This window comes from Vulpes vulpes, chromosome 3 (assembly GCF_048418805.1).
Source record: "Vulpes vulpes isolate BD-2025 chromosome 3, VulVul3, whole genome shotgun sequence".
Taxonomy (NCBI): domain Eukaryota; kingdom Metazoa; phylum Chordata; class Mammalia; order Carnivora; family Canidae; genus Vulpes; species Vulpes vulpes.
In genome coordinates, this window is record NC_132782.1 from 27,821,923 (window position 1) to 27,841,279 (window position 19,357).

Genomic DNA, 19,357 nt, shown 5'->3' on the forward strand with positions numbered 1-19,357 from the left:
TCTTTAATTCTATCCTTAATCCAATTTCCTCTCACTTTCCTTTCTTTTAAGGCTCAGTGTTGATTCTTGTATTTCTTCCCTCCAGAGAACTGGAATTTTATCATCCTTTCTTTGCTCTAAGCCCTATTTTCAGGGTAATTATAAAGTTGCCACATATACAGTATGCAATCTGGACGTAGTTATACCTTCTCATATTATAGGAATCCAATACCTTTTGAACTTAAGCCAAACACCCCACTTTTGCTCTCTTTCTCCCTCTCTCAGATAAATAAATAAAATCTTTTTAAAAAAATATATTAAAGAAAGAAGAAAATATTTATTCCCTTTAGAGAATATAGGTAATTGTGAAATTAGTTAAAGGGGCCTTTAAGCCCCTGCCCTTTGGGCAGTGGACTCAGGGCAGAAAGGGAGCAGCCACAAGGATCTTTGCTGGTTGTGAGAAGAGTTATGCTCCTTGCTGCACTGACACTGTTTTCTTCTCTGCTCTCCATAGTTGAGTTGGAATCAGTCCTATAGAGGTGGGTTACAGGGGCCACTGTGCACACGGTAACGAGTGACTTGACGGCATTTCTTCAGAGGCAGCAAAGCTCAAGACAGAATAACAGATGAGTTTCTAATGAAAGGGAGTTGGGAATTACCTAATTAGTGCCTTGCTGAAGAGGTGGCAAATGTGACACCGGAGCCCTTTGGGAATCCAGGACGGCAAAGAAGGGAGAACACGCAACTTCGAGTGGCAGGCCTCGCATGACACATGAAAACCTAAAGCAGTACAAGTAGTAAAGTAATATAAGGAAATGCATAGAGTAATGATAACTGTTTATTTTATCCCAAGTGCCTCATTGTTTACTCCTTTTCTTTTTTAAAGATTTTATTTATTTATTCATGAGATATGCGGAGACAGAGGCCGAGACACAGGCAGAGGGAGAAGCAGGCTCCATGCAGGGAGCCAGATGCAGGACTCGATCCCAGGACCCCAGGGTCATGCCCTGAGCTAAAGGCAGATGCTCAACCGCGGAGCCACCCAGGCGTCCCTCTTTCTCCTTTTCTTAAACCATATTCACTATGAGCATTTATGTTAATTCCTGTGTTCTATTTTTCATTTACTCGGGTCAGAGAACCTGCATTAGGACATGCCTTTGGAGCATTCACAAGTATTGGTGGGAAGAGGTCAAAACAGTCTGGAAAAGAAAAAAAGAATATTTTAAGTAGGTGAGGTGTGGCAGTCAGGGAAGGAAACAGGTCAGTCTTAGGTGGACAAGGTGGAAACAAGCTACACGGAGTAAAGCTCGGGATAGGCAGGAGGTCACAAATCACGCAAGTGTGTAAAAACCATGTGTTTGAAAATCCTGCGAGGAGAGAAAACAATTTTGTCGAGTATTCAGGCAAATAGGAGATTGCAGACCTGTGAGCAGTAAAGGAGTAAGACAAAGCAGCAGGAGAGAATAAGAACTTATTAGCAGGAGAAGGACCTTGATAAGTGAGGTTAGCCCAGACCTGGCTTTTGTTTCCTGTGGATCGGGAACTCCTCGGTCGGAACGACTGGCCTGAGGCTTGTCAGTGGAGAGAGTTAAAGACATTACATTAGTAAAATACTTGGAAAAAAAAAAACTTGTTTACAAACATTTTTAAATAATAAATAGAACATATCCCTTTGTATATACTAAGGTTCTCTTACACTTTATCCAAAAATATGAGTAGGGAAAAGAAAGACCACTTAGTTTCAAAAGATTATTTAACGGCGAGGTCATGTATAATTTAGACATTTTATTGGAAATATATCCTCACCAAAAAATTGAAAGCACTAATTTGAAAAGACATGTTACCCCTATTTTTGTTGCAGCAGGATTTACAATAGCCACAATAGGGAAGCAACCCGTGCCCATCAATAAACAAATATGCAGGGAAGGGGTGTGTGTGCGCATGCCCTCATGCACATGTGTGATGGAGTATTATGCAGACATAAGGAAAAATGAGATCGTGTCATTTGAGACAATGTGGGTAGACCTGGAGGGTGTTACGCTAAGCGAAATAAGTCAGACTGAGAAAGACAAATACCGTATGATTTCCCTCATTAGTAGAATCTAAAAAAGAGGAATAAACAGAAAGCACAATCAGATCTATAGATTCAGAGAACAGACGGACGGTTGCTAGAAAAGAAGGGGTTGGGAGTTTGTCAAAAAGGGGTGAAGAGGGGCAGGAAGGACAGGCTTCTGGTTATAGAATGTATAAGTCGTGGAAATAAAAGGCACAGCCTAAGGAATATGGTCAATGATAAACGGAATCACAATGTAAAGGTGATATATTGGGACAGGGGTTAGCCACGCTTGTGATGAACGTAGTACAATGTATAAACTTGTTGAATTTATACAGCTGGATTGTGTACCTGAAGCTGATGTGATGTGTGTGTCAACTAGACTCAGATTAAATTTTATATATATAAAATTATTTAAAATTAAAAAATTAAATTAAATTTAAAATTAAAATTAAATTAAATTGAAAAAAATTAGTTATTTTTATATAGTTTTATATATAAATAATTTTAAATTAAATTTAAAATTATTTATATGTATAAAATTATATAAAATATATATAAAAATATAAAATCATATATATGTATATATATATTTTTTATATATATATGGTTAGTTAGAGTCCATCTGAAATTCCATCTTGGCTGTTTCCCCTGGTGAACTCAGAGGCAGCATGCTACACCGGGTTGCTCTTCTCAGCCTGAACCGTACCAGAAAACACAATTTCAGGTTTCACTGGAGCCACATTACTTCTATATGTGCTATCTCCCGTCACCAAGATGTTGTCTCACTAAAGTAAGGGACAGATTCATTGTAATTGGCTGACACTGGGGTGAGTAAAAGCCTGACAGCAATTTTGCGAGGCCAAACTGCCTATGGATGCCAATTCTGACGATAGAAAGTTGTGAGGCGCTCAGAGAGTAGGAATCTGGAATTGAGGTTTTTCATAATCTGTTATCAGGCTCCCTCTCGGTTGGTCTGATCATCGGTCCTTCATTTTATTCAAGAAAAACCAGTGCACTTGCAGAACCAAACCTGACCTTTGGTCCTGTTGCTATTAAGGGTGAGCATATAAATTATACCCCACACTTAGGAAGAAGTGGTGCCTTGTGCCCGGAAATGAACAATACCTGGAACAGAAATCAGAGTCGACCTGTCTTATTCACATTTCTCATTGGTTCCTGCCTTTCTAATATTTACCCCTGAGTTTTCTCATGTTAATATCTGAAGAGAGATGATCTTTGTAAATTTAATAATCATGTGAGAAAGTTCCTGTTTGATCAACGTGAACTGACAAGCAATAAGCTGCAATATTGATGAGACGGTGTTTCTTGTCCTTTCAACACATGTATCTTTAAAAACAAATATATTTTTTTTTTTTTTAAGTATTCGGGAAGTCAATTTCTTACTGCTGGGCTCTCTTGCAATTTTCATTTTGTTTTGTCTAGGCCTTGTGGTTTCTGATCCCGAGGCACTCTTGGACATTATTCTATCTCTCCTGGGTTTCCTGCCAATGGCCTACGCTTTCTTACCTCTGTATCTGGTTGCTGCTGTGAACTTTCCCCTGGATTTTCTCCCTCTGCTTTTCCATAAAGCAAACTCCCATCCTTTCTTCATAACCCCAAGTAAATGTGGCCACTTCTATAAATGTCTAGGTCTCTGCCTCATGTTAATCCTTCCTTTATTAGGTTCCAATTCTATTTTGTTAGATCTACATTATCTTATTACTGCTTAGTTGTTATTTTTAAATATCCACTTTCCACAGTCGTACCTGGAATAGCAAATATTAATAAATGTTAATACAATGCTCATCAGTGGCCATATGAGAGAGACTTTGGAACACAACACCAAATTTAACAGTTTGATAATAACCTCTTCTGCTCAGGTATTAGTCTGATCTTTCCCAAATCTATATAATCCACATAAGATTACCTTTAAAGAAAAATGTTTAGTTGTAAAATAAATATCCTAAATATCTTAATATTGCCTTTGCTTAACCTAAAAATATCAGCTTTAAAAAATATAATATCCTAAATCTCTTGCCATCTTTTATCAGTTACAGGGATCCTTGCTATGGGGCTATGTGCTTCAATAATAAGAATAGAGTTAAATTGAATATAATATATAAAATATATAATATTTATTATTTATTATATATATAAAATATATATTTTTAATTTCTCTACTGTATAAATGGTTGTGAGAGAGAATGGACCAGTTTGTAGAACACTGAGGACCTGTGGAAAAAATGCATTTCTAATAAGAGACAAGTGAAATGAATGCTTCATGTTTCTCTAAAATATAAACATTCATTCATATATAATGAACATTTGGCTACCATATTTCATAATTTGCTTAGTGGTAAGCTCTGTGTTTCTATTTTTACAGATGAATAACACTACGCAGCTCAGGATAAGAATTCCGTAGTTGAATAATACTTTATTTTGGCTCAAGGAAGCTTTGAGTGGTTTAATACGTGAGTGCTAGCATCACACGTCCTGCCCAAATACCAACTTTGTTTTTCACACCTTACATGACCTTAGTCAGTGATTGAGATTTGTCATGGTTTACTTTTGCCATACTGTGTTAGGAAGAACATTGAGAAGTATCTGACACAGAGAAAGCCCTCAGTGTTAGCTGTAATTATTTCAGTCAATAAGGTCAATTCATTTATAAAAGAAGTCAATAAAGAACATTTACAACAAAATGTTTACAGAAAAGTTCTCTGTTTTACTGATGATGGCATAATTCATACGTTTTCCACATTTTGAATCAAAAGTCAATTCAGAAATCTCTAGAACCTGTGCAATTTGGGACAAGATATTCCTATTTCTGAGTATTTGATTTTTTTTTTGTTTTAGGTTTTATTTATTTATTCATGAGAGACACAGAGAGAGAGGCAGAGACACAGGCAGAGGGAGAAGCAGGCTCCCTGCAGGGAGCCTGATGTGAGATTTGATCCCAGGACCCCATGATCACAAACTGAGCCAAAGGCAGATGCTCAAACTGAGTCACCCAGGGGCCCATGAGTATTTGATTTTACTGTGAGAATTTCCCAGAACTCCTTTTTAACCACTGATTATGTAGTGCACATGACTAAAATTCCAATTTTCTTTTTTATAGATAACATTTGTTTTAGTTTTAATTAAGAATTTCTAGGGGCACCTGGGTGGTTCAGTGATTGAGCGTTTGCCTTTAGCTTGAGGCCAAGTCCTACATCAGGCTCCCTGTAGGGAGCCTGCTTCTCCCTCTGCTTCTGTCTCTGTCTCTCTCTCTCTGTGTCTCTCATGAATAAATAAATAAAATCTTTAAAAAAAATAATTTCTATAATATTAATAGGAAATTGAATGATTTGGTGTCTGGATTTCACTGAGCAACTGTTAGTCCAGGCGTCATCAGTGACTGCATCTGTAATTCAGTACAGAGAATTTCAGATTCAGTCTCCAGATCAATACATGTGCTCAATTTTAATCTTGCTTTAAAATACTCATCTAATATCAGTTCACAAGGAGCTAATAATAAGTATGACCATTTACAAGTTTTAAACTTTATCCTATAGAAAATGAAATATGTTAATAATACATTATCTTCATTTATATCTATCACAAAATAGCACACACTCATCTAGAAAGCCATCAATGACAATGCTTCAGGTTGTCAAATTTATCTTAGTTATTTTTTTCTTTTTAAGGAGTTGGAAAAAAAAATCAGAAAAAAAACAAAAACAAAACAAAACAGTGCAAACAAAAATTCACACTAGTGAAATTGGTAGGAGTTTAGGACAGTAAAGTAGATGATTCATTATATAGACCAAACTACCATGAAAATCAATAATGGGAAGTTTGTGCTTCTACTGATTCTGCGTAGCCTATCTAAAAACAGAACTTTGGTCAGAGGTCTTAGTATCATGATTGTGAGTTGCCTGCGGCAGTGTCTGTTGGCACCCTGTTTCCACTACAAAACAAACACTTGAGCACCCAAACATGCACATGGCGAGCGCGTACACAGACACACATGCACACACACACACACACACACACACACACTCCCCAGGCAATTTCCATGGCTTCAGTCATTCTTCATACAAGATAATTGCCAATTCATTGAACTTTTATTTTTTGCTGATGGATTATAATGTCTGTTTACCAGAAAGGGTGCTATTTCCAATTTAACATAGTTTAATGAAGTTGTATTCGCATTAATGTTACCTAAGAAGGGATATGACACCTTGGGATTCCAACTAATCTGACAAATTCAGTTTGCTAAATTTAGCCTGCAGTTGCAGTCATTCGGGTTATGCCCAAAAGAATTTAGTATAACAATTTAAGTGTCATCTTCAAATTTGGGGTTATTTTCGGGCCAAGTACCATTTGGAGACTATCAGAAGTTTGTCTCTATACTGGGACCCAGAAAAACAAAAGGCCTTTTAAAAATATTTAATAATTTCCCAGAGATACAAAGCATTAAAGAAGTGAAACCTAAATCCAAATTGGTGCTTTTGCTAATGGAATGGATTGGAACATTTGTTGGAATATAATATGGTCTAAACAGGCAGCGAATTAAACTCTGGGAAAATAACGGTGACTATAAAGCATGTACTCAAGAAGCAAAACTAGACTAGAAGAGTGGTCTGTAGAAAGACTAAAGAAAGTCTTTTGCTTTTATATGGTCTAAGAAAAATATTTAGTCTGATGAGATAGAAGTGCATTTCAGAACCTATTGAATCCTGCCTTTCAATCTATTTTCAGACAGGAAACCTAATTTTTTTCTGAGATTTTTTTCTCCTTTTATTTATTCCCTGCAACAGTCTGTCCTTGTAGTTATTTCCACAAGCAGAGCTGGCTTAATGCAAAATAGTCTAAAATATATTTTTGAAAATGCCAGATATGTATGTTTTAAGCTGAAGTATAAGCCTATCCTGGATGATATCCCCAATGTAGCCAGGATTTTTCTAGAAAAAATAATTTGAATAAAATATTTCATGTCATGATATTGGAGTTTTATACCATGATATTGGAGTTTTAATAGTTTATTAAGATAATAATGATCTACTCTAGAAAATGTAGAAAAAGCAAGGAAACAAATAAGTATAAGATACATGCAAAAATATGTCCCTCAAATACAGCAAACTATAATTTGGCATGATTGTTAGCAACTGATAGGATATTAAAAAGGAAAACAGTACAGGAGTTAGGATAGTAGAACCACAAAGAAGTGAAGTACTTTGCAGTGATATTTTTTAGAAGTCTTATTTTATGAAAATAGCATCATACATGTATTTTGTTTCCTTCCAAATAAATGCATATTTAAAACATTCTTACAATATCATATTAAAGAAGACAAATTTTAATTACTAAAACTTCCACATCTTGATGATCAGCAATATTTCCTAATTTCCTACATCCAACTATGTTTATACACATGCACATGTATATACACATGTACTCTCTCATAATGATCATACACTAATTTTACATATATAGTATTTCTATTTGTCCTATAAATATAGGATCCGTGTAATGTGTATTCTTCTCTGTTACCCTGCTTTATCATGCTTTATTGGGTTGGGAGAGGGCTTGAAAATGAATCGTAGAAATCACTCCCTCTCAACTGGCATACATTTTTTTTAATGCTATCATATAAATTCATTACTGTTTATTCAAGTTACCTCTATAGACGAACATTCTGACTTTTCTCTCTGCTTTCTTCACATGTGAATGTTCTGTGAGATAATTATTTGCCTAACAGGAAGATTGTCCCATTTAATTTCAACTTTAATAGCTAGGCTTGATTGACTATCAAAAAAACACTTTTTAACCCACATTTTTATCAGCAATACAGGGATTTCCTGATCCCTGTATGGGGATCATAGGAGTTAATTTATAGACTTTATTCATTTAGAAGTGTTATGGTTCATCCACATTTTTTCATTGTTCATTTTTTACTTTTGCCTACCTCGCAGATTTCTTATTCCCTTTTCATTTCTAGGTAGTGTAATGGATGCTGTGATGTTTCAGGCAGGTGCTCCTGCTAGGTCAGAAGGACTCATTTCCCACATGCTGGGCGTGCTGACATCAATGTTTCTCACCTAAGTCCCTCTGGGACTTGCCCTCAGCTGAAAAGCTACCTCACTCAAGGCCGTGCTTCATCCAAGAGGCGGTCTCCTTCCAATGGCTCTTTGATGGGGGAATCTACAATTGGGCTTCCTTGCCCTATTCACAACAAATATTAAGAGTCATTCTAGTTCCACAGTTCCCCATAGAACTGGCCGAAGCCCCACTTCCTATCTTGCCTGGTCCTGCTTCATTCACTCTCTACAGTTGTTGGTCCTGAAAGTATCCGTTAATATACTTTCTGCGGGTAAATCTCCATTTCAAAACCTGCTTCTCAGGGGTCCCATCGCGGATGGTAGTGTCTCCATCATGTTACTCACGTGGCTAATGTTAGTGACAGATCCTGTCCTTCAGTGTCTCCAAACATCCTTCTTTTGTCTGGACTAAAGAGTGCTCTCTCTGCTACATAGCATATTTCCAACCCATAATTGTATTTTGAGATTTTTTTTCCCACTTCATTTCCAGCTTACCATTCTCTTTTTAGGTTCATATAACACATTTTTAGTTAGAAATCTATGTTTTCTGGAATATTTGCCTTCCACTGAATCTCTCCTGTAGACTGTCATTATTTTAAAAACTTTATTGTCTTCTGTCTTCTCTGAATATTTTACTTCACTTAGAGCAGCCTGTTTTATTGGAGCAGGCAGTAAAGTTTATTTTAAGTAAAGTAAAGTTTATTTTATTTTTTCTTGTACTCATGCTTTTGGTCACTCTGGTAATCTTAGTGGTAAAAAAACAACAGCAGAATGGTTAGAAACAGAGGAGTCCATTCTAGAAAGTCAAGTGATGCTCCAAAAGTAACTGTTGAGATGCTAGAAGAGGCCTTATGGCTCGCAGGACTTTTCTCTGTAGGCTTGGCTATAGGGATGGACCTAGGACATCTGTACGTCTTCCCACCACATCTTGTAGCACCCGGTTACCCACGGCGGCTTCTAGGGTCACACACATGAGGTTGTGGCAGGTCAATGGACACCAGGAGCCAAGTGTTCCCTGGGGAACATGGAACATTCATGGCCACACAAGTAATCCCAGAGGTCTGTCCCTACTTTTGTCAGGATGAGAACTTGCCAACATCTTTTGCTCACATCCTAGTGGAGCAGGGATATCTACTGCATGCTCTTCTAGTGCGTCTCATCGTGATCATGGCTGATTTTCTCAGGAAATCTCTTTTTATCAGCTTTGGACTTGGATGGAACTTTAGAGATGCTTTCCTGAGCTGTTGTCTTGAGACCAGAAATAAACTATATATATATATTATATATATATAGTTTATATACTCAAATATATAATATATTTATATATATTTTAAATATATTATATATAATATATTTATATTTATAAATATTATATATTATATATAATATTTATATTTTATATATAATGTGGAAAATATATGTGGAATATGTATGTGTATATATATATAATTTTATATATAAAATTCGTGAATTTTGATATCTCATTTCCAAATTTAGGTCCAAAGTATAGACAATGTACTAAAATATGACTAATGGGTACAAAGTTGCCTACCTCAGTAGCATAAAAGTAAGGATGCAGCTTTCTTTTCTTTTCTTTTCTTTCTTTTCTTTTCTTTTCTTTTCTTTTCTTTTCTTTTCTTTTCTTTTCTTTTCTTTTTTTCTTTTTTTCTTTTCTTTTTAGTTGAAGTATAGTTGACATGCAGTTTATCTTAGTTTCAGGGGTACAGCGTAGTGATTCCACAACTCAGGACATTGCACTATGCTCGTCATGATAAGTACAGTTACCATTTGTCGCCATCCAGCATGATTGCAATAATATTGGCTCTAATCCCTATGTTGTATTTTTTCCTTCCTGTGATTTATTTATTTCGTAACTGGAAGTTTGTAATTTTCTCTTATAATTTGATATATAGAAGGGAAGTATAGAGGTAGAGGAAGCTCAGGTGTGTTAATTTTATAATATTATAAAGCAGGAAGATTAAAAGTACAGTAATTGTAGTCAGAAGACAAAATAGATATTTACATACATTAGTTCAGATTTCAAGGGCCATACATGGAGAAATTAATGCTGGGATTGTTATCATTGAAAATTGAAATTTGAGAAGAGGAGCCAGTAAACTATATTCTCATTTTTCTTAGCGAGAATTCTAAGGAGAACACCAAAAAATTTTCAAACGTTGAAATATCATGGTGAGATTATTATACAGTAGTAAAAGGTTTCCATCAAAAAATTAGAATTGCAAATTTTTGCAAAGTGGTGACTTCTGTGTAGTGGCACAGGGGTATGGATTTGGGAACAGTTGCTTTTCTCTTTGACCCCCTCTGTACTTATTCATGTGTTAATTTTGATAAAAAGAAAAGCCTCATAAATATTAATGATAATTTTTAAACTAACGAAACAAATGTCCAGAGTGGAATTTCAGAAAATGTGGAATCTAGGTGGTAGTGGTGGTACACTTGTAGCAATCATTTGGTGCCTTATCTCAAATTTATCTTCAAAGTAGAAAATTCATTTATATAAGTATAAAAAAGTGAGATCACCATAGGTGAACATGACGCTGAAGCCCTTAAAATGTACCTTGTACCATGGAAGCATTCCCATATGATGGAGGTAGGCTCCCCAGATATGGTTATTAATATACAGGCATTAAGTAGTCTGTGGAAGGAAGCAGAGCCATGGGGGGGGGAGAACTTGACCTGGGGTGTAGTCTTAAAGACAAGGCCCCAGTCCACCTGACAAAGGGCTCCGAAGCTTGGCTGTCTCTCTTTAGCATTGTATTAGGTTGAGACAAGATAAGCAGACCTTCTATATATTTGCTGATTATTCATCACATGTGGACTCTTCCTGGAAAGTGATGTGACATTAGGCAAGGCAGATATCTTCAGCTTTGGCATTTCCTGAAGAGGACAGACAGCTGAAGACGATATTCTGAAGGGACCGCCAATACCTAAGGCCATGTCCTTATTCTTGAAGGGGGATCTGAGTGACGTATCAACACAATTTATGCCTCGTGTGGTTTACATTCCTTTGCTTCTCGTAATTTATGCAAAAAGCAAGTTCAAGCTTCCGATGAGCATCACTTCCAGAGAGAAATTTAAAAGAGGAAGATTAGTGGCTCCCACAACAGCTCCCATCACTAAAGCTGGTCTCCGGGATGCAAATAAAAGTCTGTCTCTCCTATCCTTTCTAGGTTTTTCTCTCAGCTAGGATTCTGTTCATCTCAGTGTTACTTGGAGGCATTTCCCTGAGCCATTACCAGACCCTAATCATGTCTGGGTTGCTGCCATCGTCTATATACAGTAGAATTTGGGGGAAACGAGTACCGATGTGTGTCTGTAGATCAACTGTTACACATAACAGTCCCTATCCCATATGTAATAATAATCTTACCTCCTACTAATGACAGGGGCAGCTACTCCTGCCAAGATGGCTTTTTCTCTTCTCGCCTGCTGGTCTCTTGGAATGAGGATTCTAAAATACTCAGCTGGATATTGTAGCTTCTGGTTCAAGAGGACTCTTGCTGGTGCTTCTCGTGGAAGTGTTCCACTATAGGAGCCAGGATCACTAATCTGCAGAGCCAGAGTTGCAAGAACAGAAATGTAAATTCTCCAAGTAGGTCTTTGCTTGTGTTGGTAAGCGGGAACTACTTCTGCTTCCATTTTTCGATTTTTGGGTGCTGCTTACTGGATATGGAGCACTAAATAAAATTCTTTAATGTGTGCAGCCCTATGTCCCGGAGAACAGTGCCCCATCTTATTGACTCCTTTCAACAGTCTGTTCCAGAGCTTTGTCAGGCATTTATGGGTGGGGCTATATGTGGTATAAAAGTGGATTTTATGTCTTACTCAGTGTTTTGTGGATCCTGTGTAAACATTCTAGAAGCCCTCTGGGGTCAGTGCTCTCTGGTAGGCATTAACTTGTGACTCAAAGATTTCACACTTTGTACCAATTCCTCTATGTCTTCCCACATATAATTACCCCAGATTTTCTTACTTTGAATTTCATAATCCTTTTCCTTCCCAATTTCTGACCAAGACAATAGCCTGTCCAGTTCTGTGGTCTATATAGTTTAACTATATGGTCTAACTTCTCACGGTGGATCAGGATCACCTCATAAAATGCCTGAACTTCTATCCATAAGGAGAATTTTCCCTCGACATCCTCTTTCAAAGCCACCCCTGAGTAAAGATGCAAGGCAGCTGTCACTGATTTTTGGCTTGTACCCACATACGTACTCCAACCATTCTGCCAGCAAGGCTCGAGGTTTTCTTCTTTTCACACCTGGTTGTACGTAATCTCCCACATAGGCCCGCAGCTGGGAGATGGGGGCAGGTCCTTGGGGCAAGTGTGAGAGAGGACATGGGGGCGCTGGGCTATGTGCTTAACTAGCTTACTCTCTCTCATCCTCAATCTATGGGAAGAAAAAAGTCATGACTCTTTCAGAATTGGAGCCAACTGACTGAGAAAGAGCATCAGTTCCCAAAAGAAAGGACTTTGTAGAGCCACTTATGTGAGCAAGAAGATTAGATTGTATTCTAAACATTCAAAAATAAATAAAGCGCATATGCCCAGGCTAGCATGGAGTAGACAACGGAGAACAGCTACGTCTCAAAACTAGAACTGAGAAGTACATAGGAAAGAAGCAAATACTCCAGTTGTTTCTCTCAGAGGCTCTGTGGTCATTTGTGCATCTTATTGGAACTTTTGAATCCTCTCATGTCTTTCCTATTCACTTAATATTTTGTTTTATTATTATTATTATTATTTTTTGTTTTAAACTTGTTGCTAAATCAAACCCTCCTGCTACGTAAGTCTGGATGGCATCTGAGACCAGGAGACTTCACACTTCAAAGAAAACCTAAGCCCTTTCAAGTAGTGAAAGAGCATGAAGAAACCTGTTATGGGACACTTTGCTCCTCTCAGACCACTAATGGCAGATAAACAGGGGAGCACAGGTAAATTCTTTCACTATTCTAATCTGCAAGAATCACAAAAGACAGAAGAGTGTTATTGTGGATTATTCATCTCTATTCTTTGAACATTTTTTTAGAGATGAAGTACAACTTTTCTTATCACAGAAAAACAGTAGGGTAAGATAACATTACTTTCCAGATTATAGAAATGGGTAAATTTTACAAGATTTTCTTGTTTATGAGAAATTATATGAATACGGCATTTAAATGGCAGTAACGATTATTTTATCATTTTAGAGATTCAGGACTGAGTGGGAAGTTGGGTATGAATGGAGAAGTGTTGCAAGTAGATGAGAAAATTAATACAAATAATTCTTGCGTTCTTAACTCAGGACAGAGCATGTTATACTAAATTTGAAAAACAAAGGAATGGAATTTGCACTAAGGGTCATTTATTGTATTAAAAGTCAAATAGATAAAAATAAAAAAAATGAAAAAAAATAAAAATAAAATAAATAAAATAAATTAAAAAAAAGTCAAACAGAAAACATTTAATGTGAAAAGGAGATTAACAGCTACAAATTTCCAGTTATAAAATAAATAAGTCATGGAATGTAAGATACAGCCTAAAGAAATATAGTGAAAAATATTGTAATGATTTTGTATGGTGACAGATATCAATTCGACCTATTGTGATCATTTTGTAATATGTAAAAATATTGACTCCTTCTCCTGTACACCTGAAAGTAATATAATCTTGTACGTCAATTATAATTCAATGAAAAATAATAAAAGTTTTAAAACTGAGTTTTAGTGATTGACTTTACTCATATTAACAAGAACTCTTTTTATTATTAGAGAATAAAATTCTGAGAACCAGAATCAGTGTTTTTTTCAGACTTCTCTGTTTCTTCTCCCTGTTACACAGTCTGACCCATAGTAACTGTTAAAAATATTGCTTCAATAAGTAAAAATTAATTGTTAATAATTCAATAAAGCTAACTATCTTAAATAAGATTACAAAATTGTGAGTTAAAATGAGATTAGTGTCATGATGACCGTTTTCCACAGAACCTGTATAATGCCAATATACATTACATAATTCAAGGATATTTCTCAGACTTGATCATATAACCTATGTCTTGCAGTGCATTTAAAAAAGAAAAAAATAATAACATTCATATTCATCAAGCTGTGTTATTGTTTGATCAATGGAAATATTTATAATAATATTTTGTAGATATGCCCATTTTGTCCTTTTGATAATTCCAAGGGGAGTGGGGCATTTTCGAGTGTGCATGTACCACAGTTTATCTCAAAAGTGCTTACTAGTTAAACAGAGTTAAAATAATCCTTAGATGCAAGGCTATCAGAGAGCTTTGTACTCACCAGGAGCCTTGCAAAATATTTTTAGAATTATCTGTGTCTTGCAGATGCTCTTAAGCCACAGAGAAAATTATTTAATAGGGAATTTATATTCCATAAAGGATTCTGCAGCTGAGAGACTGGATTGCATGACTGACCATTGATGGAGGTAAAATCCAGCACGCCAAACCACATCTGTGTGAGATCATCGGCTGGTCCCTGGAGAACAAGTGCATTTCACTCAATGCCCCATCCCTGTTGGCTGGGGTGTTCCATCCGATGGACTCGGCAGGTCCCCTAAGGCTTGGTCCTGAGGGGCCTGGCTGGGGGAACAGATAAAGCAAAATGAATATTTAAGTCTTGAGAGGATTCTTGAATTGGATCTCTGGCATATTGGATTAAATGGCTTTAAGTATTCACAGAATAAAGTATTCCTCAGAAAGGAAAATCTCGGAGATTGCTCAGGCTACAGAAGAGAAAACCGTGTAACTATTCCGATCAGAGTACACAGAGAAGGAACCGAAAATATTTCCCAAAACTCTACTAGATCAATGTTTCCCAACAGTGGTCTGTAGTTATAATCAAGGAGTACAGAGTTTTTCTACATAATTAGGAAATATGTTTTCATTAAGGTAGTTAACATATATATTTGAAGAATTAAAAACCTATAAAATAAATAATAACACAAATCTTTGCTGCACTTAGGTTAAGATCATTTGAAGGCAGTGCATTTTGAGTACGTGAAATTCAAACACTAGGAATTACTTTGATTTATTTTATGGTCCTGGGAAACAAACCCCCACGATGGAGAGAGGGAATAAAATAAAACAACACCGAAGTGTGTTTTACTGAAAGATAATTTTTAAGTACTTTATAAGTTATAGTGTGTCAACCATCATTTACTCATTAATTTTCCGTATAGTCATTGTCTTATGATTTTATGTAATTATCTAAAATAATGTTTCACCAGCCTTAAAATTAACTCAAGCATAGATAAAAATAAGCTACACAGCACATTCAAGTTCTCTTATCTTTAGGTGTCAGAAACTTGTAGAAAGAAGGGGCAGGGAAGGTGAGGAATAATAGTATATAGCAAATATGCAATGCAAATTGGACCTTAATCTTTGGCTAATAAATCAAATAAGCAAGACAATTTATTAAAGAGAAAAGGCTGATTACCTTCGTAAAGCATGAGCATGTTTCTGATTTTGTGCATCCCTTCTTAAACAGGTTCTGTTTCCGTTTAGGTCTTAGTTTCTTTGTCAGCACTATCTAATCTCAAAAGTAAATATTTTTTTGTTTCAACGTAAGTTTCCATTCCACTTGCAATTAACTGGACCACATTATTTTCACTTATCATTAATAGTATAAATCAACTAACATTTTGTCAACATTTCTGCTCCTATTAAGTACATTATTGCCAACACAATTACGCAATATTTCTTCCCAGTCCTACCAGGGAAGATTGAGCCCTGTGTCAGTTGAAATCCCAAGAGAAAATAGCACACTCAAAATAGAATTATGAGATGAGAGTTTGTACGGATCATTTACAGAGCTGTAACCTCAGATCTGAAGGAGAGTAGGATACTCCTGAGCTGGTAGCTTCTGGCTGTCACTCCCCGCTATGCCTGTTAGGACAGAGAAATTGTCAGAAAGTGGAAAGAGAAAGACCTGTGTAAAGAAGGCGAATCTGACGGTTCTGTTAAAGACAAGCCAGCCCATGGCGACACCATGGAAAAGGAACAAGATAAATACCCTGACTTCACTCTTTCAATCTGTCTTCCATCTTTCTTAATTTTTTTCAATTTCCTTCCTGGTCTTCCTCTCAACCTCTTAAGAAAAATTATCTAGAACTTAGAAATAAAAATAAAGCGAGAGAAGACTGCAGGTCTTTTCAATGTCATCCTGGGGTATCATTTAACAAGCCATCTGAAAGTTATTTATTTCTCCAAGAGCACGGAGCAGTGTTTGACCTTGTTATTTATTATTAATTACGGGCTGAGACTATAAGAACTTGCATGTTAAGTTGCAAATTTTTGTCTGTGGAGATCAAATTATTTCTGTCTTGTAGAAAAGATAACCTATAGTGTGTCACCCTGTAGGACATTCTTATTGGTTTTCAATTTAATTAATGAGTTGAAAACTATCATTGACACCTTTTCATTCTATTTTGTATGAGTCTCATTTTTAACGGAGCCTGGTTAGAAACCAGAGGACACAAGTGCCCTGTTAATGTGATCCATACAGGTCAGTCTTAGGGCAGAAAGTAAAGTGGAGAAGGATGGATCATAAATCTCGAGGAGCAAATGGAAGATATTCTATCCAATTACAATCTTTGATCTGATATAATATTTTTTTTCTCTTCCCCAATCTGACTAGTCAGGTCATGAACACATTTTAAATTACTGCGAGTTTATGTGCAGTATTCTTTTTTTTAAACCAATGAAGGCACTTTTGTGCAAAGAAGTCATGGATAGAAGCCACTAAAGCCATATAGGACAAATAAAAAAAAAAAGATTTATTGGGGAAAAATCTTATAAATAAATAGATCTATATAGATATATAATATAGATAGACACAGAGATCATAATAAAATGCATGTTATTAGAGATATATAATGGAATCCTTTGAACTCCCATTATCTCTCTGCTCAGGCCTGGAAATGGAAATGTTTGCAACTTGGGCAATATTTCAGGAAAGAGGAGGCCTTACCCCATAATGTTCTATATGAATTTATAGGTTTAATGGAAGGAGATGAGCCAGAAACATCTTTGTGACTGTGCAGCTATAAAGATTCCCTGATTAGATGTAGAAGCTTCCAGAGTCCGGGAGATGGTATCAGCCTTTCCTAATGAGCCAGCTCTGACCTACTGAGCAGCGTCCTTGTTTGGCTACTGAAAAGAAGGGAATGAACTTCCGGGGGCATCCACATTTCTCTTTTGTTAAACAAAAGTACCTCCACTATCTCTGATTGACCACAGGTCTAAAAATGGGACATCGGTAAGATCCCACTCAACTAGGTTAGAAAGACACGTGTCCAATTGTGAGGAATTTGCATTATGGGTCTCTTCCTAGGATAGTTGCAGAAGTCCTTTTGTAAGATGTCTGTCCATAACGTAATACCCTTGACCCCGTTCACATCCTTGATTTGGATCTGGGATCCAAATGACTGGCTTACTGGACATAAGTCAGTGTATCTGTCTCATATCTGGCATGATGAGCTCCACAAGAACCCTGGGATCACCATTTTGTAATAATCATAAGCAATATCTATGACAGAAAAGGGCAGACCAAGCGCCATCTGACATAGTCAGTATCTAAGTTCATGTCTCTCCGTGTGTCTCCTTTCTGAACAATATGTTCATCCATCTGCTAAGGTCATATGAACCATCCATTAATAAACTGCAGTCAAAGCCGCATTATATGAACGATTTACTCATTCATGAGACCAAAGCAAGCGAGAAAAATAGATAAGTAAACTGTTATTCTTTGGACAAAAGGGAGGAGGAGAAAGGTTTCTTCTTAAATTTTTCTAACTCTGTGACTCCTGAGTATTTACAAGCTCACCAAGGCAGAAGTCAGTATGGCCAGGTAATCCTTTTTTTTTTATTTTAATTTTCAGATTAATAGTGGCTTCCATATGCATACAACTACGATTTTCATTGGTCAGCCCAATCCTTTATTGTGATTTTATTACTATAAAGGTGTTGTACATGGATATAGTAGGCCATAATAGAGATGGTATCTGCGTGGACTGACTGGTTTTGTTGGTCTGGATGTTTTCTTTTAGAAGTGCTTGCTTCAAATGAACTTTTATCAACAACATAGCATTTAAGTTAATGAGCCAGTGTTATAATATTTTTCATAGGGAAATGCTACCTGGATACATATTTATAATCCATCCATGGGTAGGTCAAAGGCATACAGCTAGCTAGCACATAATTTTCAAATCAGAACATAGTTCTGATTCATGAGCCTGTGTAAAGGTATATTTTAAATCATTTCCAGGCTTCAAGAAGCACCCCCACCAAGTATCCAAATACTGTGTTTTCTCCGTAACTTACTTCCATCATGATAAGTGAATGTCGCATTCCACTAGATTTGTCCATCTTGGAGGCAAGGTGATTTATCAGTAAGCTGTAGGTGTCAAGTTTTGTGGGTGAGGCCCCCAGCAGGCCACTATTTTGGATAAAGAAGTAGATAAGACTATCTCTCTGCCTAATAGGTGAACACTTGAGAAAGGCTAAAGTATTATATTGGGGACCTGGGTTGAGATACTAATCGGAGGTACCATCTTAATTTTTCAGAGAGTTTAAGTTGTCCTATCTCAGAATATTTTTTTCCAATTTAAAAAGAAATTGTAACATACACAGAAATAAAAATTTACCATTAAACCAATTTTTAAATGTACAGTTTAGTGGTATTAAATGCATTTATAATTGCTACCATCATGACCGTTCTTCTCCAGAACTAATTTTATTTCCTAAAACTCCAACTCTATGCCAGCTAATAACTCCCCATTTCCCTGAGCCTCTAGAAACTACCCGATTACTTTTTGCTTTATGATTTTGGGTACTCTCTTATAAAATTGGAATCTTACAGTATTTTTCCTTTTGTGACGGGATTAGTACATTCTGCATAACGTCTTCGTGGTTCATCTATGTTGTAGCATATGTTAGAATTTCCCACTTTTTAAGGATGAATAATATTCCACTGTATGCATATCCTACATTTCACTTATCCTTTTATCCATTGGTAGATGCCCGAGTCCCTTAAATGTTCTAGCTGTTATGAATAATGTTGCTCCAAACATGGATGTATAAATATCTTTTTGAGAACCTGCTTTCATTTCCTTTGGGTATATACCCAGAATTAGAATTACTGGTCACATGGTAGTTCTATTTTCAATGTTTTGAGGAATCACTGTACTGTTTTCCATAACTGCTATACCATTTTACAT

At 36.3% G+C, this 19,357-nt stretch overlaps 1 long non-coding RNA gene across 1 annotated transcript; it reads right to left on the reverse strand.

Moving 5' to 3' along the window:
* Positions 1-897: 897 nt before the first annotated feature.
* On the reverse strand, positions 898-15,778 carry LOC140598111 (uncharacterized). The gene is made up of 4 exons (XR_012000240.1): positions 15,577-15,778; positions 14,556-14,720; positions 11,510-11,688; positions 898-1,178 (listed from the first exon to the last, which is right to left on the reverse strand). It is a non-coding gene; the product is annotated as an uncharacterized lncRNA (long non-coding RNA).
* Positions 15,779-19,357: the final 3,579 nt, after the last annotated feature.